At 41.6% G+C, this 23,022-nt stretch overlaps 1 protein-coding gene across 2 annotated transcripts in view; it reads left to right on the top strand.

Moving 5' to 3' along the window:
• Window positions 1-14,980: 14,980 nt before the first annotated feature.
• The window catches only part of slc7a14a (solute carrier family 7 member 14a), a 30,720-nt gene continuing 22,678 nt past the window's right edge, over window positions 14,981-23,022 (top strand). Inside the window, exon 1 of one of the 2 annotated variants that reach the window (XM_026910645.3) lies at window positions 14,981-15,260. The gene's annotated coding sequence lies outside the window, so the exon portion shown is untranslated. The remainder of the gene's footprint in view (window positions 15,261-23,022) is intronic. The other variant, XM_026910644.3, reaches the window with a different exon arrangement.

Genomic DNA, 23,022 nt, shown 5'->3' with positions numbered 1-23,022 from the left:
TATTAGTATTATTCCGGGCCTGGGTTCTGTTTTCCCTCCCTGCAGGTCTCCGTTTGGGTGGCGGCGGATCAAAGCAGTGCCCCCTGCAGGCCTGGAGACGGAGGCAGATTAAATCTGGGCCTTGCAGGGAAAATAAACCTCCTGCGCTGGGATTATTTCTGTAACCGGACCATCAAAGCGAGCGGCCGATGTGAGCATGTCGTGAACAGTGGCGTGTTTTTCAGGTCAAAGTGTCGCGGTGTGGACGTGGAGGAGAGCTCTGTGTGTGTGTGTGTGTGTGTGTGTGTGTGTGTGGGAGGAATGTTGGGTTGGGGAGAGTCTTCTTGGTGAAAGATTGATCTAAAACACACATGTTCATGTTTGATGCACGTGTCGTCTTTATTTTCTTTCTCTTTGATCTGAAAATGTCAAACACATCAAACGTGTGTGTGGATGTCACCGTAGGGTCCAAAACTATCTGCGTGAACCACGTAGAACTGTCTATTTCATCAGTTTATTCAGCAAACAGGACGTTCTTCGATCATTTAACTCCTTATTGATGAGGTTAGATGAGGGATTGTAAGCGGGCGTATTCAAACACTCAGCAGATGTTAAACATTAAGTGCAGATGTTGCCTATTGAGTTAAACATCCAGGAAATTTATTTAAAAAAAATATTGACTTTTGGGAATCCACTTGAGCATAAAATGAACAGAACACAAGTAACACACTGAATATAGCACGACTGTCAGAGCTGCTGTTTTAGAAAATTAATCAACAGCTTCTGACCAATCACGATCCAGAATTCAGCAGCGCTGTGTTTGGAGGAGATTAAATGTTATTACATGTTCCAGATGACCACAGAGTTATTCTGTCCATCTGTTCTCTCTCTCTCTCTCTCTCTCTCTCCCTCCCTCTCTCTCTCTCTCTCTCTCTCTCTGTATGTGTGTGTGTGTGTGTGTGTGTGGGTGTTTTGTTCCTGGTTTACAGCCACTGTTCTCCCACTCTGTTTTCTGTCTCATTTGTTTTCAGTGTTCATCTGTTCCTGCTTTCTGGATGAAGTTCCCCTTTAAGTGAACGAGTGAGAGGGGCAGCTGCGGTGAGAAATATGCCCCGTGGGGCAGTAAAGCGAGGGGCGTGGCTCTACAGACACATCACGATGAGAAAGAATCAGCTGTAAAAAATGTTTATGTTTCTTCTGTAAGTCTCTGTGCTGTTCACTCGACTGCTCACAAACACGCCGAATTTAAAAAGCGCTAAGAAGAAGAAGAAGAAGAAGAAGAAGAAGAAGAAGAATTCCTGTTGTGATGTATTTAATCCAGCTCAGGGGGCAAATCATTCCAGCATGCAGGGCAGAAGGGGTGTCAGTTAGCACTGCAGTGGAATTAGCGATCCAGTAGCTGTGGGTCGTTCATTTCTACAAAACATTTCTTTAGTATTTAATTTGTATTTCTGATTTTTTTTTGCCTTTTACTGCTGTGGCTTTAATTTGTGCAGCTGAAATGTCACGTTTCTGAAATTCCACCAAACATCACGCCTTCAAGCACCTGCACCATCCTTACATCATTACTGACAGGAAGAGAGAGAGAGAGAGAGAGAGAGAGAGAGTTGTGTGTGTTTACAGTGTTGGTGTTGTTGTGTGTGTTTACAGTGTTGGTGGTGTTGTGTGTGTTTACAGTGTTGGTGTTGTGTGTGTTTACAGTGTTGGTGTTGTTGTGTGTGTTTACAGTGTTGGTGTTGTTGTGTGTGTTTACAGTGTTGGTGGTGGTGTGTGTGTGTTTACAGTGTTGGTGTTGTTGTGTGTGTTTACAGTGTTGGTGGTGTTGTGTGTGTTTACAGTGTTGGTGTTGTGTGTGTTTACAGTGTTGGTGTTGTTGTGTGTGTTTACAGTGTTGGTGTTGTTGTGTGTGTTTACAGTGTTGGTGGTGGTGTGTGTGTGTTTACAGTGTTGGTGTTGTTGTGTGTGTTTACAGTGTTGGTGTTGTGTGTGTTTACAGTGTTGGTGGTGTTGTGTGTGTTTACAGTGTTGGTGTTGTTGTGTGTGTTTACAGTGTTGGTGTTGTTGTGTGTGTTTACAGTGTTGGTGGTGTTGTGTGTGTTTACAGTGTTGGTGTTGTTGTGTGTGTTTACAGTGTTGGTGGTGTTGTGTGTGTTTACAGTGTTGGTGTTGTTGTGTGTGTTTACAGTGTTGGTGTTGTTGTGTGTGTTTACAGTGTTGGTGGTGTTGTGTGTGTTTACAGTGTTGGTGTTGTGTGTGTTTACAGTGTTGGTGGTGTTGTGTGTGTTTACAGTGTTGGTGGTGTTGTGTGTGTTTACAGTGTTGGTGTTGTTGTGTGTGTTTACAGTGTTGGTGGTGTTGTGTGTGTTTACAGTGTTGGTGTTGTGTGTGTTTACAGTGTTGGTGGTGTTGTGTGTGTTTACAGTGTTGGTGGTGTTGTGTGTGTTTACAGTGTTGGTGTTGTTGTGTGTGTTTACAGTGTTGGTGGTGTTGTGTGTGTTTACAGTGTTGGTGTTGTTGTGTGTGTTTACAGTGTTGGTGTTGTTGTGTGTGTTTACAGTGTTGGTGTTGTTGTGTGTGTTTACAGTGTTGGTGGTGTTGTGTGTGTTTACAGTGTTGGTGTTGTTGTGTGTGTTTACAGTGTTGGTGGTGTTGTGTGTGTTTACAGTGTTGGTGTTGTGTGTGTTTACAGTGTTGGTGGTGTTGTGTGTGTTTACAGTGTTGGTGGTGTTGTGTGTGTTTACAGTGTTGGTGTTGTTGTGTGTGTTTACAGTGTTGGTGGTGTTGTGTGTTTACAGTGTTGGTGTTGTTGTGTGTGTTTACAGTGTTGGTGTTGTTGTGTGTGTTTACAGTGTTGGTGGTGTTGTGTGTGTTTACAGTGTTGGTGTTGTTGTGTGTGTTTACAGTGTTGGTGGTGTTGTGTGTGTTTACAGTGTTGGTGTTGTTGTGTGTGTTTACAGTGTTGGTGTTGTTGTGTGTGTTTACAGTGTTGGTGGTGTTGTGTGTGTTTACAGTGTTGGTGGTGTTGTGTGTGTTTACAGTGTTGGTGTTGTTGTGTGTGTTTACAGTGTTGGTGGTGTTGTGTGTGTTTACAGTGTTGGTGTTGTGTGTGTTTACAGTGTTGGTGTTGTGTGTGTTTACAGTGTTGGTGGTGTTGTGTGTGTTTACAGTGTTGGTGTTGTGTGTGTTTACAGTGTTGGTGTTGTTGTGTGTGTTTACAGTGTTGGTGTTGTTGTGTGTGTTTACAGTGTTGGTGGTGTTGTGTGTGTTTACAGTGTTGGTGGTGGTGTGTGTGTTTACAGTGTTGGTGTTGTGTGTGTTTACAGTGTTGGTGGTGTTGTGTGTGTTTACAGTGTTGGTGTTGTTGTGTGTGTTTACAGTGTTGGTGGTGTTGTGTGTGTTTACAGTGTTGGTGTTGTGTGTGTTTACAGTGTTGGTGTTGTTGTGCGGTTTGTGGTCCTGTTCCACTGCTTACTCTTTTGTCGTGAGAGGATAGTGTGTAGTTGTGAGTGTGCTCGAGGGGCGTGTTATCTAATCTGAAGTTATCTAATCTGCAGTTATCTAATCTGCAGTTATGATGTTGGTCTTTGTGACTGTGTCTTTTTCAGGATATCATTATTTTAGTCTTTTTGGGGTTAACTGACGGAGCCCATGTCTGACAGAAGGTGTGCAGGAGATCTAGATGTTGCTGTAGACCTTCTTTTGTGGGTGACTGCAGCAGCAGATCATCTGCAAACAGGAGGCACTGACTTCAGAGTCTAGCAGAGGAAGACCAGGTGCTCCAGACTGTTCCACAGCTCTTACTAGTTTACTGATGTATATACTGAATAGCACGGGACTCTCTCTCTCTCTCTCTCCCTCTGTCTGTCTCTCTCTCTCTCCCTCTCTGTCTCTCTCTCTCTCTCCCTCTGTCTCTCTCTCTCTCCCTCTCTGTCTCTCTCTCTCTCTCCCTCTGTCTCTCTCTCTCTCTCCCTCTGTCTCTCTCTCTTTCTGTCTCACTCTCGGACACACTGCACTTTGTTTTGCTCCAAAAATAAATGGAATAAAAGAGCTGATTGTCTCGAGAACAACTTCAACACAAAGAAGAGGCAGAAGCATGGATTCAACATTCACGGTGGTTTTTTTCCCATGATGCATGGTTCGTGAGAATATACGCTGTGATGTAGATGAAATTATATTTACAGTTCTGTGCAAAAGTCTTATTCACGTGCAAAGAAATGCTGTAGAGCAAAGACACCTTCAAAAATAATGAAATTAAATGTTTCTACATTTTAAAAAAATCCTATAAAGAGCAGTAAACAGTAATAAATGAAACAAAGTCAGTATTTAATGTGACGATCCTTCACTTTAAATAAATAAAGCAGTATCTGAGGTGCAGTGTGTGCAGTTTTATAAGGAAATGAGCTGGAAGTGTTACTGAGCATCTTGCAGAAGCAGCCACAGTTCTTCTGGAGACTTTGACTGTCGACTCGCTTCTTATTTCTGCAGCGAAACCCAGCAGCCTTCATTATGTTTTTATCTGAAAAGTGTCTCTTATGGAATCTGCTGCTTTCTTTACTGACATACAAACATTTTTCTGTAACGTTTCATTTTGTGCTGGAAAACTAATGTTTGGAATCTAAAATGTTTTTGTACTGAATCAATAATGTAGAAGTCAGAAAATAAACATCTATAACAAAGGAGCCAATATACTAAAATAATAAGGTGCCAAGACTTTTTACAGAGTACTGTATATATATATATATATATATATAGGTACAAGGTATAAGGTCGAGAAGGTGTACAAATATACAAGCTGCGTTGTACAGAGATGTGAGGTATATATATATATATCTGGTAGAGAAAGTAGAGACCAGCTCAGTGCAAATAAAGAAGGTGTGTGTAGTAATTAGTCAGTAATGTGCAAGAAGGCATGTTCTGAATGAGGTGTAAGTTACCATGGTAGTGCAAATGACAAGATGTTGTGCAACTGCACAATCAATGAGAGAATCATTCTGCTGCAGGGGAAATACCCTCTGCTGTGCCGGATCCCGTCTTGACAACACACCACACTGATGTCACCACAGGCCAATTCCAGTGTCTGTACGAGATTTTCCCTGGTATACGGGTTTCAGTCATAGACCTTCCACCACCACGCAGAGACAAACTCTTCTACTGGGCTGAGGAAAGGGCTGCATGGTGGAAGGCAAAACCAGTCGCGTATCCGAACGCTGACATTTTCCCGAACCACAACACAGACAGGACGCACTGCCTGCTGATGATCCTGCTGCTCACGCTCAAACTAAACATCATGAAGACCACCCAGAAATGTAAGAAGATGTTCAGTGTTATATGGCTCCATGGTTGCATGACGATGGAGAACCCCATGATTACTTCTGGCTGCACCACGCTGGCCAGGGACTTCCTGCCTCTCCTTCTTCTCTTCACCAGATTGAACTCTGCTTCATCTACAGAAATGTATTCATACGCTCAATGGTAGAAAGGGTGACTGTTGATTCCTTCAACTTTCTACACTGGGGCTGTGGAGTGTCTTCTCACCGGAAACATCACCATCTGGTTCGGAGGCACCACGGCCAAGGACCGGAACGTACTGTCCAGAGTGGTGAGGGCAGCGGAGAAGACCATCAGGACTTCTCTCCCCTGCATCACATACATCTACAACCAGCGATGCAGGACCAGGGCCAGGAGGATCATGAAAGACTCTCACCACCCAAGGAGATCCTGAAGACCAACACTGAGAGTCTCAGGAGGAGTTTCTACCCTCAGGCAATGCGGCTACTGAATGAGGACACTTGAGAAGTCTGCATATTAACTACCTCACACACAGACACACACACACACACACACAATCAGCTGCACTACAGACAAACAAAAACTCTTGCATCTTCTGCACACTACGTCCTCAAAAAGCTGCTAAGATTTCTCTTTTCAAGCTGCTAAACATGTTCTACATATTTTTACACATAACATCTATATTTTATCTAATAGATTCTATTCTATTCTATTTTATTCATTATATTCTTTTATTATATTCTGTTTTATGTATCAGAGTTGCACTGTGGGACGAGGCACTAAGGAAAAACATTACGCTACGTTAATACATCACATGTTTGTAATATATGTGACAAATAAAGAACCTTGAACCTTCAATGTTTACATTGTCTTCAACAGCTCTCTAACCTTAATCCTAACCCTGCTTACACTCTGCACACAATGTACATTGTCCTTAACCATTACATGACAATAAGAATACCTGACAAGCTCTCTCTCTCTCTCACTCTCTCTCTCTCTCTCATGAGAATATACGCTGCGATGTAGATGAAATTATATTTACAGTTCTGTGCAAAAGTCTTATTCACGTGCAAAGAAATGCTGTAGAGTAAAGACGCCTTCAGAAATAATGAAATTAAATGTTTCTACATTTAAAAAAATCCTATAAAGAGCAGTAAACAGTAATAAATGAAACGAAGTCAGTATTTAATGTGACGATCCTTCACTTTAAATAAATAAAGCAGTATCTGAGGTGCAGTGTGTGCAGTTTTATAAGGAAATGAGCTGGAAGTGTTACTGAGCATCTTGCAGAAGCAGCCACAGTTCTTCTGGAGACTTTGACTGTCGACTCGCTTCTTATTTCTGCAGCGAAACCCAGCAGCCTTCATTATGTTTTTATCTGAAAAGTGTCTCTTATGGAATCTGCTGCTTTCTTTACTGACATACAAACATTTTTCTGTAACGTTTCATTTTGTGCTGGAAAACTAATGTTTGGAATCTAAAATGTTTTTGTACTGAATCAATAATGTAGAAGTCAGAAAATAAACATCTATAACAAAGTTAGTACTAAAAAAAAAAGGGGGGGGGCAAGACTTTTGCACAGTGCTGTATATATATATATTCTTCACTTACAGTTATACAACAAAAAATCTTCACAACAGAACAGAGACAGAGAACACACTTTTGATGTTAATAAATGCATTAATAATAAAATCTCTTATTAACAATAAAATTATAAACTCTATTATCTTATTCCATTGTCGTAGTGAACATTCAGTGCACCTGTGCCACCTGTGCTACCTGTGCCACTTGTGCTACCTGTGCCACTTGTGCTACCTGTGCCACTTGTGCTACCTGTGCTACCTGTGCCACTTGTGCTACCTGTGCCACTTGTGCTACCTGTGCTACCTGTGCCACTTGTGCTACCTGTGCCACCTGTGCTACCTGTGCCACTTGTGCTACCTGTGCTACCTGTGCAGTCTGAACTCTTATATTTTCATTAGAAACAAGAGTGAACAATTTTGAGTCGCTGCGTATAAACGATGACTCGCGTGTGTATCAATCACTGCTGACTCTGTTAATGTGTTTACTGCTTTTTAATGCGAGCTTTCTTGGATTTACAGTACATTAACTGTGAAATGTTTGTAGTGTGTGTGTGCGTGTGTGTGTGAGTGTGTGTGTGTGTGAGTGTGTGTGTGTGTAGAGAGAGAGAGAGAGAGAGAGAGAGACAGAGAGAGAAAGAGATTCTTTCATTTTCCATGTGTATGTTTGCTTTGCTGAGATTAATTTCCTGTCCAGCTCGGCTCACTGGCAGTGTGTGTACTGAACACACACACTCTCTCTCTTACACACACACACACACACACACACTCACACACACACACACACACACCTTTTTAATTGTGTTGTAGCTCTGAGATGCTCCTCATTTGTCTCCATATGTGGGATGCGCTACACCTCGAGGACTGCATTTTCATGATAACTTGTTTAATCTAGCATGCTAACATTAGCCAGTTAGCTCACTAACATTGCTGTTTTGTGCTTTATTGTCAAGCTAGCAAGCTAGTCGGCTTATGCTAAACACAAAGGCTTCTCTGTGTGTCTTCTCTCACGTTTCTCAGGTGTAATGCGACTCAGTAATGCTTTAACCAACGATCTTACACACTTTAGCTTTAACTAAATAACTATTTTTATGTCAGTGCTAGTTAGCATTGCTCACTGATTACACAACTCAGCGGATTTTTCACCGAACAGGCTAATCACTTCGTAAACATGACCGCGAGCTCCACGGCGGTTCTGACCCCTACGGCAGGATGTGATCTGAACAGCCGGTTCACGTTCTCCTGTAATCGGTTCCACCTGTTCCTCGTTTCCACGTTTATTATTTAAACCTTGACGTTTCCTTAGTTTCCTGGTTTTCTTAGTGTTTTATTTCTTTATTTACAAAAATGAGTAACTCTCAGTTACACCGGCTACACACACTGCAGAGCGAGGGAAAAAAACCACACCATCGGACCGCGGTAGCGGCGTGGTATCTGATGCTGATATGGAAATCGCTTCGTGGAAAGCTTCCTGTTTTGATGCACACTGCAATTCCAATCTGTTTTAATAATTTTTTTTTTTTTTAAACGTGAGCGTGAAGAGGTGCGAACATGACGAGGACTGAGGATAAATATTTATCCCAATATTTCTAAAGCATTTAATCGTGCATAGGATATATATTTTATTTGAGTGAATACAAATAAAATATACTTTTTTATCACTTTTCCGTAAACAGCTCATTCTTCATTATCAAAAAAATTCTCGTACGCTCTCTGACGGAACCGCCATGTTTGTGTTTATAGAGTGAAGAAAACACCAGGGGAAAAGCGTGAAATGCAACACACAGACGGTGTAATATGAGGAAAACGTTCCACACAGAAAAGCAAAACCTTTATTGCCTCGTCCTTGCGACGCAGCTGTTGCGTATTGACTTCAGAACGTAATTCCCCGTTGTGTTGCACTTCACTTTAATCACTGTGTTGTATTCGTACCACACTGAAATGCAATCGCGGTCCAATCACAGGATCGTCCATATAAAGCAACGCTCTTTATAGTTTCTTATTGGATCGCTGGCTGTGTTTTCATCCGATTCAGAATTTTTTTGCTGACTTCGTACATTGTTGTGTTCGTGTAAATCTCACATCTGATTTTTTTATCTATCATTTGGCTCTCAAACGACGCACATGAATCATAAAGAGCCATCAGTGGAGTCCAGATGAAATAAATAGTTTTATCAGAATGTGGGAGGAGCAACAGTGATTTTATACAAACTAAAGAAACATCTAGAGAAACGAGACGAGGACGAATCGGTCCTGAATCCAACACCGAGTCCAAAACCTTCAGGTTTTTAAAATACAAAGAGGTTAAACACCTCACAATCATCTCAGTGGAAACAGCACAACAGAATCCCTCGTCTTTCTGCAGCCGCCGTGATGCTGCTGGGAAAAAGCACTTTATCAGGGGAAAGACGTAAACCCAGGAATCGGATACGGTACAGATTTTACACATTTTCATCACAGACGTGGAGGAGGAAGGCGTATCGTTGTCAAAGTCTACAATCAAGAGACGCCTTCATGAAAGTAAATACAGACGGTTTACCTCAAGATGCAAACCACTGGAGACACTCGAGAACAGAAAGATCAGATTAGACCACGAAAGCAACCCAAGAGCTTCTCAAGGCAAAGAAATAGAATGGTCTTAAACGGCCGAGTCGGTCACCTGACCTCAACCCACCTGAGCTGCTTTTCACTTACTGAAGGCAGAAAGACCCACAAACAAGCAGCAACTGAAGGCAGCTGCAGTAAAGACCTGGGAAAGCAGCTCCAGGGAGGAAACTCAGCATTCGGTGATGCTCTTGGGTTCCAGACTTCAGGCAGTCATTGAGTGCAAAGGATTCGGATCTAAGTGTTAAAAATAATCCTTATATTTATGATTGTTAGTTTGTCGAGTTACTTCTGAGCCTGTGAAAATGGAGGAACTCTGTAAAAAATGGCTGTAATTCCTACATGGTTAATGCAATATTTTTGTTAAAGCCCTTAAATTAAAGCTGAAAGTCTACACTTCAGTCACATCCTGATTGCTTCATTTCAAATCCACTGTGGTGGAGTACGGAGGCAAAGTCACCAAAATTGTGCCACTGTCCAAATACTTATGGACCTGACTGTATGTTATCATTAATTCTCATCTGGCAAAGCGCATTCTGACGAAAGCCGTGTTCACGCCGTATGATTTTCGCCGTCACAGATGAAAAGCACACATCGTAAAAGAATTCGTGAGTTGAGATCGGCGGTGTTCGGATGAGTGATGTGACATGCTCGCGTTATCAGTGTACGATTTAGTGCCACTGCGACCAAAGACAATGTGTCAGTGTGAGAAATTTCTGTTTAAAGTCCCAGAGTGTGAGCGCTGCTATGAAGCTCGTCTAAACGTCTAAACGGATACGGTAGCGGCGATGTCGATCAATACAACATGCTAACGGACAGAAGAGAAATCTCCTTACTGCCTCAAGTTCACTCAGAAGAACTGTTTTCCACTCTTATGGATTCACTCAAAATGACTGAAACGTTCATTGATAAATGATAAGTATTGGCACCCCTGGCAGCAGACTCATATTTCAGCTGCTTTCCGGTGCGCAGGCCGCTGCGTTTGATTGGACGATTCATCATTCCACACATAACGACTTCACATTTAAACCCACAGTCAGATTAATGGATTATTGTGGAGTTAAATGGATCCTTAATAGCGCTGTCACTAAGCGGGACGAGTGTGTGTGTGTGTGTGTGTGTGTGTGTGTGTGTGTATAGACTCTGTAGCTGACTCCATCTGTCTCTTTCAGCAAATACAAATGTGTCCCAAATGCTAACTAGCTAGGATTTATGCTAACAGTGATGATGATCATCAAAAAATATCAAAAGAACTGCTGATGAAATAAGGCTAATTAGCTTGCTAGCTCTGTGCTAATTATAACTTAGCGTAGGTGTTAGCATGCTACATAAATCAACATCCTCATCGGCGCCGTAAAATGGCAGACGTACTTCTAAGAACTGCCTCTGAAATCAAAACCAGTGTTTCAGAGCTGTTTGTCACTTAATGTTGGGTTTTCTAGAGAAAAAATACAGTTTCTTTTTTAATTTTATAGCTAAAAAAAATTATAATTGATCCTGTACTAGTCTTGTGTTCGTCCATTTAAGTGCTCTCTTGAATGTATATGCCCCGCCCCCAGGGGCGTGTCTTGCTCTACACTAGCAGCTTGTTAGCAGTAAACATGGTTAGTCAGTGTGTTTTTCACTGTGTGTCTTAAAATGGCCGACGTTTTTATAGGAATGAGTTCTAGAAAAGGGGCGGGGCTAATTTCTGGGCCAGAAAAACAGTAAACATGAGGCTGAAGTGAAAAATGCTATAAATCACATTTTTTTCTAAGACTTTATTATGTTTTTATTGAGGATTTGATTGTTGCAGATCTATAAACATTTTAGTGATTACAAACTGCAGCTTTAAAATAAAATAATTTGGATTTCTGTCCATTTCACATAAAAATACAGCAGTCCATGTTGTACTGTTACAGACTGTGTGCTTCTGCATGGAGCAGAGAGACACAAAGAAAAGGGTGTGTGTGTGTGTGTGTGTGTTCTGAGGGAGAGAAAAAAAAGAGGGAATAATGGCAAGAGGGACAAATAAAGAATGTGTGTGTGTGTGTGTGTGTGTGTGTGTGTGTGCTAGCCCACAATAAAAGGCGAGTAGTCTCATGCTCATAACAACCGTGTGTTTCACGACGCCTTCCATCCCTTCAGAACTATAAACACACACACACACACACACACACACACACACACACATACTCGTGAGGCCAGCGTTGCTATAGCAACCGCCCCGCACCTCCTGCATGAACCCAGATGGTAATCAGGATTTACAGCGAGATGAAAGAAGATTAAACAAAACATGACCAGTGAAATCAAGATGCATCGTTCATTCGGACATGTTTTTTTTTTTTCTTTCTCTCTTAATGTGATCTCTTAGAAATGTTTAACACCAAGTTCTGGTGAAACTAAAAGGTTCTGTAAAAGGTTCTGTAAAAGGTTCCACCTGTACTTTAAAGGTGCACCGGGTAAAATTTGGGCTCTGATAGTTGAAATACAAATATAGTGGAATCATTTGTTCACACAAAGAGTCTGTCTCCCAGCCACGCCCACATGCACAAAGCCCCGCCTCCCATCCATGCCCATGTACACAAAGCCCCGCCTCCCATCCATGCCCATGTACACAAATCCCCGCCTCCCATCCATGCCTATCTACACAAAGCCCCGCCTCCCATCCATGCCCATGTACACAAATACTCCTCCTAGTCACACCCATATACACAAAGCCCCGCCTCCCATCCATGCTAGTATACACAAAGCCCTCGTCCCAGCCACGCCCACATACACAAAGCTCCACCTCTTATTCATGCTGGTGTGCACAAAGCCCCTCCTCCCAGCCATGCCCACATACACAAAGCCCCACCTCTTATTCATGCTAGTGTAAACAAAGCCCCGCCTTCCAGCCATGCCCATGTTCATAAAGCCCCACCTCCTAGCCATGCCCATGTAAATGAAGCCCCGCCTCCCAGGACCTACAGTGGATGGCAGAGTTTATCTGCAATAGTTCGGTCACTAGTTAGCTTTCATTCCATCATGTCTTGACACTATAAAGTTGTATAAGTTCACTATAAACAATGCTGCAAGAAAAATGTGGGCGTGTCTATAACATGACTGACAGGAAGGATGTAAACACAACAAGCAAGCACGTTTTTAGGCGTGTGACGCACTGAGAATAGCGTCGTGCCCGAAACGTCTGTGTTTATAGCCACTGCAGGTTAAAAAAAAAATGTATTACATAATTAGGGGTCCAAGCACCAGAGTTCACACAAACACTATTATTTTTGTGCTTCTGCTTCTTTTTAATTTGTGCTGTTTGGGGAAATTTCGCCCACTTCCCATTGTTAAAGACTCACAAACCCTGGCAGACATGTTGGAAACACTTCCCAGGTGCCTATCATTCCCTGTAAAAGGGGCGTGGCCTCCTACGCCTCGGAGCTAACACAGAGTTTTTCATTAACAATGAATTGTTTTGCACAAGACTGAATTACAGCTTTACGTAGCAACATGTTGAATCGTTTGTTGCTTTTAATGTCTTACAAACATCTGATGACACACCCCTGCTAAACACGCTACAGTGGAGTGAGTAGGCTACGGTACACTGTTTTTGTCCTTCGTTACTGGAGTGTCCCAAATATCCATGCAGGAAATAAACAGATAAAATTATAATTCTTTCTTTCCAAAAGGTCATAGCTTTGTGTCACGACTCCTCCTCATCCTCGCGCATCACAGGAGGCTTTAGCATCAAACATCAGCCTTAGTGATGAGCTCCATTAGCAGCCGCGCTAATGAGCGGCGCAGGAGGTCATTAAAGAGCATCCAGGGGCGTGAGGGGGTGGATGCGTGAGGGGGTGGATGGGTGAGGGGGTGGATGGGTGAGGGGGTGGATGCGTGAGGGGTTGATATGAGTGGAGGGGTGAGAGGGTGGAGGGGTGGAGGGGTGAGAGGAGAGGAGTGATGGATGGATGGAGGGGGTGAGGGGGTGGAGGGCAAAGGGAGTGGAGGGATAATAGGGTGGAGGGGTGAGATGGTGGAAGGGTGGAGGGGTGGAGCCTGAGGGGTGGATGGATGGGTGGAGAGGTGGAACCTGAGGGGAGTGGAGAGGTGATAAGGTGGAGGGGGTGGAGGTGTGGAAGGGTAGGATGGGTGGAGACTGAGGGAAGAGGAGAGCTGAGAGGGAAGAGGGGTGGAGGGAAGAGGGGTGGAGAGGTGATAGGGTGATAGGGTGGAGGGAAGAGGGGTGGAGGGGGTGGTGGGTGGAAGGGTGGAGGGAAGAGGGGTGGAGAGGTGATAGGGTGATAGGTGATAGGGTGGAGGGAAGAGGGGTGGAGGGAAGAGGGGTGGAGGGAAGAGGAGAGCTGAGAGGGAAGAGGGGTGGAGGGAAGAGGGGTGGAGAGGGTGGAGGGTGGAAGGGTGGAGGGAAGAGGGGTGGAGAGGTGATAGGGTGATAGGTGATAGGGTGATAGGTGATAGGGTGGAGGGAAGAGGGGTGGAGGGAAGAGGGGTGGAGGGAAGAGGAGAGCTGAGAGGGAAGAGGGGTGGAGAGGTGATAGGGTGGAGGGGTGGAGGTGTGGAAGGGTGGAGGGAAGAGGGGTGGAGAGGTGGAGAGGTGAGAGGGTGGAGGGAAGAGGGGTGGAGGGGGCGACTCTTTACCACTAACTGGAAACCACCTGAAATTCAGAGCTGGATGTTTCACTCGATACGTCGACATCAACAGCTCAGAGTGGAAATGTTTAAAATGAAAGCGTGTGCAGCAGTTTAATACGAACTGAATTACAGTGTTTTATTAAATAAACTGCATCCAGCTTCAGTTCCTCCACAATCTCAGTCTTCAGGGCTCTGAAATGTTTTCATGGATATTTAAGGGTTAGTTCTTTCTGATTTATTTATTTATTTCTTTTATAAAAATGTGTTTTCCTTCTTTTTTTATCTTTTGTTTAATTCTTATATGTATTGTTCGTGACTGTTTATTGTTATATTCTTTGTCTCATTTCTAAGTATTATTATTATTATTATTATTATATTTTATTTATTAATTAATTAAAGTATAATTGTTCCCCATGCAGATGGACAACCAAAAGGTACTCAAGGGCTCTAGACTTAAAGCTTTTTCTAAGACACTCATTTGTTTATTTATTTAGTTAGTTAGTTAGTTAGTTAGTTAGTTAGTTATGTTACTAGTTGTGGCTGGTTTTCTCCCTGACCCCGGTTTAGCTCATTTTATATTACAGCATAAAAAAACACACCCATTTGAAGACTATACATTATGTCCTATTTTAATTATTATTATTATTAAAGAATTCACTAATCCGCAGTGTAACAGTTACAGAGCTTTTAACAGGGTCTTGGTTGCCATGGATACACACCGGGACCTGAGCGCGTGCTGAGCTGTAAGCAATATGCAGTTAGCTTAGTATTATTCTATTTGTTTATTTATTGAATTTTTTTGTGTAGCAAAAGGGTCCATAAGGAGGATTTTCACGCAACCTGGCAACACAGCAGCGCGCGCGCGAGATGCGCGTCATTGCATCACCACCACCACCACCACCATCATCATCTTCATCTTCATCTTCATCCTGCTCATCCCTGATGCAGCATCACTCTGCGCTATAGCACACAGCGCGCGAGCCGCGCGAGCCTCATGGCCGTGTGTGTGTTATAGGAAGATAGACATCTTTATTATTTATTCTCTCTTTATTCCATGATGCGTAAGCGGAAATGATCCTGACCTGAGTGCCACCTGCGCGCGGATGCTCTCTCTCTCTCTCTCTCTCTCTCTCCCTCTCTCTCTCTCTCTCTCTCTCTGAGCTGAATTAGAGAGCACCAACACCCACAGAGGTAAGCTCAGATGCCTCCAAAACACAACACACACACACACACACACACACACACACACACAATAATACAGATGTTTTGCTTTGATGTTCCTATTTGCAGGAAGGATGCAGATGTTTCTCTTTCTCAGATGTTTCTCTCTGTGTGTGTGTGTGTGTGTGTGTGTGATATGTTTATAGCTGTGTTTATTTTTTACGTGTAATATTTTTCAGATTAGAGATGCATGAGCTGCTGTAACTGCGACTTCTGCTTTAAGAGCAAACTCTCTTGGGACTGTGTGTGTGTGAGTGTGTGTGTGTGAGTGTGTGTGTGTGTGTGTGTGTTTGGGTTGACGTTAATGTCGGGTTAGAGATGCAGGACTCATTTCACAGTGTTGTGTGGTCTAATAAACACTAACACACAGTGAATCAGCGGACAAAACAAACACATTTATGTTTGTTTATTTATTTATTGATTTATTTTTGTTTAAAATCAGATTTCCACATCGAATAACCCAAATACAGCCATAAGACCTGATTGGACATAATCTGTTTATTCATGCAGAGTGTTATGTTGCTGTTTCTCAGCCTGGTTGTTGTTGTTGTTGTTGTTGTTGTTGTTGTTTAGATGCTCACTAATTGAATGAGTGCATTCAGTAATTAGAGTTATTAAATAAAATCCTGCCTGTGTGGCTATAAGCAGGATTGGTATTTCAGTGAGGTCCTCGCTGCAGAAATGTGATCCGCTTCATGTTTACTGTCCCACGGTGCCGGATGTGTAGCAGAGCGACCGCTCGGTTCTGATCTCCGTTGTGTTTAGGGGGGTGAAGCTCACACTTCCACGTGATACACTGCGATTTTTATTCGTAAGGCAGCGATATGATACGCAAGAGTACAACAGAATCTGCTGCGATACGATACAATACGATACAAATATCATATGATATGATACAGTATGATACAATACGATGCAATATGATACGATACCATATGATACCATATGATATGATAAGATATGACACAATACAATATGATATGATTATGATACGATACACTATGATACACTATGATACGATACACTATGATACAGTATGATATGATACCATATGATACAATACGGTATGATACGATACAATATGATATAAATATGATATGATATGACACGATACAGTATGATACAATATGATGCAATATGACACAATACAATATGATACAATACAATACAGTATGATACGATACAATATGATATAAATATGATGCAATATGACACAATACAATACGATACAATACGATACAATATGATACAATATGATATGATAAGATATGACACAATACAATATGATATGATTATGATACGATACACTATGATACACTATGATACGATACACTATGATACAGTATGATATGATACCATATGATACAATACGGTATGATACGATACAATATGATATAAATATGATATGATATGACACGATACAGTATGATACAATATGATACAATATGACACAATACAACATGATACAATACAATACAGTATGATACGATACAATATGATATAAATATGGTACTGTATGATACAATATGATATGATACAATATGATACGATATGAATATGATACTATACAATATGACACAATACAATATGATATGAATATGATACACTATGATACAATACAATATGATACAATATGATACGATACAATATGATATAAATATGATACCGTATGATATGATATGACACGATACAGTATGATACAATATGTTACAATACAATACGATATGAATATGATACGATACGATACGATGACACAATACAATATGATACGATACAATACAATATGATACGATATGCTACGATTTAGCATCCTCTGATGGAAATGTGAGCAGCTGTGAGTCTGGAGTAGGCTTGTGTTATCTAGGAGTAGGCTTGTGTTATCTAGGAGTAGGCTTGTGTTGTCTAGGAGCAGGCTTGTGTTATCTAGGAGCAGGCTTGTGTTATCTAGGAGTAGGCTTGTGTTGTCTAGGAGTAGGCTTGTGTTATCTAGGAGTAGGCTTGTGTTGTCTAGGAGCAGGCTTGTGTTATCTAGGAGTAGGCTTGTGTTATCTAGGAGTAGGCTTGTGTTGTCTAGGAGTAGGCTTGTGTTGTCTAGGAGTAGGCTTGTGTTATCTAGGAGTAGGCTTGTGTTGTCTAGGAGTAAGCTTGTGTTATCTAGGAGTAGGCTTGTGTTATCTAGGAGTAGGCTTGTGTTGTCTAGGAGTAGGCTTGTGTTATCTAGGAGTAGGCTTGTGTTATCTAGGAGTAAGCTTGTGTTATCTAGGAGTAAGCTTGTGTTATCTAAGAGTAGGCTTGTGTTATCTAAGAGTAGGCTTGTGTTGTCTAGGAGTAGGCTTGTGTTTTCTAGGAGTAGGCTTGTGTTATCTAGGAGTAGGCTTGTGTTTTCTAGGAGTAGGCTTGTGTTATCTAGGAGTAAGCTTGTGTTATCTAGGAGTAAGCTTGTGTTATCTAAGAGTAGGCTTGTGTTATCTAGGAGTAAGCTTGTGTTATCTAAGAGTAGGCTTGTGTTGTCTAGGAGTAGGCTTGTGTTATCTAGGAGCAGGCTTGTGTTATCTAGGAGTAGGCTTGTGTTTTCTAGGAGTAGGCTTGTGTTATCTAGGAGTAAGCTTGTGTTATCTAAGAGTAGGCTTGTGTTGTCTAGGAGTAGGCTTGTGTTTTCTAGGAGTAGGCTTGTGTTATCTAGGAGTAGGCTTGTGTTATCTAGGAGTAGGCTTGTGTTATCTAGGAGTAAGCTTGTGTTATCTAGGAGTAGGCTTGTGTTATCTAGGAGTAGGCTTGTGTTATCTAGGAGTAGGCTTGTGTTTTCTAGGAGTAGGCTTGTGTTATCTAGGAGTAAGCTTGTGTTATCTAAGAGTAGGCTTGTGTTATCTAAGAGTAGGCTTGTGTTGTCTAGGAGTAGGCTTGTGTTTTCTAGGAGTAGGCTTGTGTTTTCTAGGAGTAGGCTTGTGTTATCTAAGAGTAGGCTTGTGTTATCTAGGAGTAGGCTTGTGTTATCTAGGAGTAAGCTTGTGTTATCTAAGAGTAGGCTTGTGTTATCTAAGAGTAGGCTTGTGTTGTCGAGGAGTAGGCTTGTGTTATCTAGGAGTAAGCTTGTGTTATCTAGGAGTAGGCTTGTGTTTTCTTTTTTCTGTGTAGTGAAGTGCACTCTGCCACTACATTAGCAGGATGTTGCTGTTTCTGTACTGAACCTGACAGCTGGAGAATCTGCGTGAGAGCTAAACAAAAAGCATAAAGCTAAACTCTTCTGAAAATACTAAGGTCTGAACCTCGGTGTCCTCATCGCTACGACCATGACGAGCATGCACAGTAAATAAATAAACACTCTGAAGAAAACCTGCACTTGTCCTTGTCACTGGGGTGGAACTCTGAAGCGTACACCTTGGAGGGAGAATATTTTAATGTAGTGTACCTCTAACAGCTAAGTAAAGGTACTAGACCGGTCCTTAAAGTCCACTTATGAGCTTAAATCATTTTAAATATGAACACTGAAGGTGCAGAAGGTGTAGACTCACGAGTTCCACACCAGCGATACGGAAAAGTACCGTTAATGTAATGTTTTCTTCTCATCTGCCACCATGAGCTATCTGTCCATCTGTGTATTTTAATGAGTCGCTTTATCATCAGAGAGTGAAAGATCACCTCTAAATTATTCATGCGCGAGATTCCACACACACACACACACACACTTTCATAGTGAAAGCTGCGAGAGCTGAATAGAGAGAGAGAGTGTGTGTGTGTGTGTGTGTGTGAGCTCATCGTATCGATATCATGATAAATTATATCACATGATTACAAACTCTGACTGGAAGCAGCTGATCCAATCAGATCCCAATAATAACGTTATCAGTAAAATGATTCAAATAAAATAATACAGTACATTAAATAAATAAAATATTTTGTTTTCAGGTATCGTGTTGTGATAATTCTGTCACATCAAATATCCCTATATACATTTTAACCCATTAAAAATATATTTTTAAAAAAATGAATCTGTACAGAAGAATGTTAAACACCTCTACACCTTCACCTGAGCTAAAAAAGACCGGGTTTATAAATATGCATGAATATGCTAATTTGGACACGCCCACATGCCCTCCTGCTCTCACTACTAAGCTACTATTACTAGTATTAGCTAACACGAGTTAGCTGGTTAGAAAGACTAGCTAACACGAGTTAATCACAGAGTCTTGATTTGCAGAGAAGACAAGACATTTCCTCTATTCGTTTAGCATTATTATTTTTCTTCTTTATGGATAAACGCTAATCAGATACTGTTGATAAATTAGCCATCCACAATCAGTCGTTTCCGGATTCCCACGTGGAAACTTAATTTCCGCCGGTATTAAAGCGTCAGTATGCGACTGTGGTCACTGAGGACGTAATGCACAACAGGAAGCAGTGATTAGCGTGGTGTTTAGCCGAGATTGACCCAGAATAGAGAGATGGCTGTGTGTGTGCAGGTGTATTGTTGAAAGCTGATTTGTAATCAGGTGTGACTCAGCTCCGGGTGATGCACGTCACTGACGCCGTGTCCACACACTCTAATGCGATCAGCAGATTTATGCAGCTGATGGATGCACGGTGAGTCATGACTCACTTTATTGAATTGATTTGTACAAATCACCCATTTAAGTGAACTGAACTTTAAGAATGTTTGATTCTTTTGCCTCAGTGTCAGGCTACAGTCTGGGCTCCGAGCTCATGCAGCCATTCTGTAGAGCTGTGTCAGAGAAGAACCATTTTTAGTTCCCTAAAGAACCATTTGAATTAACGGATCTTTAACCATTTTTGTATTTCAGAAAATCAGAAATAAAATTCCAACCATAAATCATGTGGAAGAATCTTCTGTAGTGGAAAATGATTCAGTTTATTGTGAGAATCTAAAGTGGACTGAATAGTTCTTTAGGGAACCAATAATGGTTCTTCTTTAACACAGCTCTAAAGAACCTTTTCTGGAACCTTTAGGAGTACACACCTGTGTAGATCCATGAGCCCACATCGTATCCTGATGCTGTGAGTGCTGAATCAAATAAATTAAAAGTATGATTCACTTAAATGAATCACTAAAGTGAGTCATGACTCGTCACGAGTCCAGAATAAGGAAGGCCTTTGACTCTGTAACAAGCAGCAGTACAGCAGTGGTTCCTCTTTTCAGTCCATCATTCCACCAAGCTGTATTAACTATAACTCACAGCTGTCAGTCATCATCCAGGCCACGCCCCCTGCCCCGCCCCATGCACAGTTAGGAGACTCTGCAGTGTTAGCGCTTATAAAGATGCTTGATTTTAAACAAATGGTTGAAGAAAGCTTGATTTGTTCCTTCTTAGCATGAGATAGAAAACAAAAAACATTTCATAATTTTATTTTTTTTCTTTTGTAATCCTGCTGAGCCTGTAGTGAATCAGACTGATACTACACCATCATACCTGACTGGAACATGAAAGTTACAGGACGCTGTGTTTAAAGCAGGGACCAGAACACACAGGCATGAGGAGACGTCATGTTTTAGGAGCTGAAGTGTTATTTGTGTATTGAGTTGCAGTTTTTCTTTCAGGAAATGGACATCTAATTAAATTTGCTATTAGAGCTCACTTTGTTATGTTCTATCAGCAGCAGCGTCTCGGCTCAGAGGCAGAATGACGAGCGGCAGAAAAATGTCTTTATGTGCTAACAGGAATGTATGAAAAGAGAGGTTTCTTGCTCTGTTTAGCTTCACGTGTGGAGTTTTAGTGGATGTGTTTGCTGTTTGATCAACCATGAAAAGGCTGAGGATCAAAATCAAAGAAGAAGAGGATGTAGCACCGGAAGAGGAGGAAGACGAGAACGTTTTGTCCTTCGTGACTTCTGAGAGATTCCTAAAATCCTATAAATCCTACTGATCACTTAATGTAGTGTTCTGACGCCTTAGCACTGGGTGTGACAACTTCCTGTTTTACACCAAATCAGTCTTAAATGCTTGGCTTGGATCAAGCATAAATCCAGACAAAATTTTTTTCCTTTTCCTTTATAGATATGAAAAGCTGGAAGGCTCATTTGGGATAACATTTCAATTGGTTTGGAAAAAAAATTCTACTTAAAAATTCCACTCCAACAGCCAACAAAGTATTTATTGGATTTACAAGCGAGAAACTCAGGATTCTGGCTGATACACAAGTGAAATTTCAACTTTTCTGGGAGTGAAAATGGGTGAAATGGTCACTAAGTGTAATTAATGTGAAAAACCCCGTCTCAGAAGCTTCTAATAAAGAAAGATGTGGAAACCTCTGAGACGTGAACTACACTCGTGTGATTTTAATAACTGAAATGTGACTTAAGCAGTTGCGTAGCCTGAGTGTGAATATGAGGAACTTTCCCCATGGAAATACTGACATAATATTTGGACTTTCTGAAACAATTAAATACAGCCTTAAAACAAAAAATATATATAACTGAGTTTTAGTTCATTATTGCAAGAAACTTTTAATACAACAAAAAAAAGCCTCTCTATATTACTGCATCATTTAGAGCATCAATGAAGATATTCTCCAAAAATATGAGCTTCTCGGTAACATGACAAGCTGAGTTTTTTGTCTTGTTGACTTAAAGAGAGAAAAGAGAGAGGCTGGTGAGGGAACGGCTCTTTATAGCTGCTATAACGTAAGTGAGGAACTTTCATGGAATGAAAAAGTATGTAAAAGTATGATGTGTCATTTGTTAATTGTCAGGCGTCAGGGACGGACGCAAGTGCAGGTCCACAAAAGCTTTATTTAAACAGCTTGCAACAAATCCCTTACGTACAGCAAAATCAGGAACAGGAAACAGGAAGCGATCAGGTGACACACAGCATAAACAAGGCAAGAAAGACCAAAAGAGGCAAAGAAAACCTGAAACAGGATAAAACCAGAGTGTCAGAATCACAAACTACAAAGGCTTGGTGTCGACTGGTAACACAGACACAGAGCATATACTTTACGGTCAGCTGAGGGCTTGTGTGTGTGTGTGTGTGTGTGTGTATAGGATGCTTCATTATTGAGTCCAGGTGTGTATAATCAGTAGGAAGGTGTGACACTGTGACACTGTGAACGTGGAGTTCATGGGTGTTGTAGTTCGTGGCGGCCATGTTTGTAGGCCGTGTTGTTCTCTGGGAGATTCCGGCACTGACGTGACATTAATAAATAAATAAATTATAATCATTGGCAAACTGCCGTGATGTAAGAGGAATAAAACACTCAGAGCCATGCTGTTATAGGAAAATAATCAACGTCAGTGTGGCAGCCCAATAAATATAGTGGATCAGTGCAGCGTAACGTCGCATTGCATTGTTTTTGTGTACGTTTGTGTGGATTATTAATCCTAGAATTCAAGGAACCTACAGTACATGCTGCGAGGGTTTCTGTGAAATCCAGCCTCGTAGCCACGCTCAGCCATCGATGATTAACGTGATTGACAGCTCTGTGATAAAAGAGGCTTTGAGAATAAAGAAAAAACTCCAGCCTGCCCTCCTTTATATTTAAAATGAGCCAGAAGCAGCAGTGAGACGGTAAATACAGCGTGCGTGATTATTACTTTCAGCTGAACACTGGGAGAACACTTTATCATTCCCAGCCATAAAAACCTGTAATTTACTGAATCCAGACATTAAAGACTGTAGCGGTGGGAATTTTACACACTCAGAGCGCGTGTAAAAAGTGGTGTGTGATGATTAAATGCAAGACTGTGACTGCACTCAGCCTCCACAGCAGCTGGTCCTTTA

This window comes from Pangasianodon hypophthalmus, chromosome 14 (assembly GCF_027358585.1).
Source record: "Pangasianodon hypophthalmus isolate fPanHyp1 chromosome 14, fPanHyp1.pri, whole genome shotgun sequence".
NCBI lineage: Eukaryota > Metazoa > Chordata > Actinopteri > Siluriformes > Pangasiidae > Pangasianodon > Pangasianodon hypophthalmus.
The sequence above is the reverse complement of the archived record's forward strand: the minus strand, read 5'-3'. Positions and strand labels throughout refer to the sequence as shown.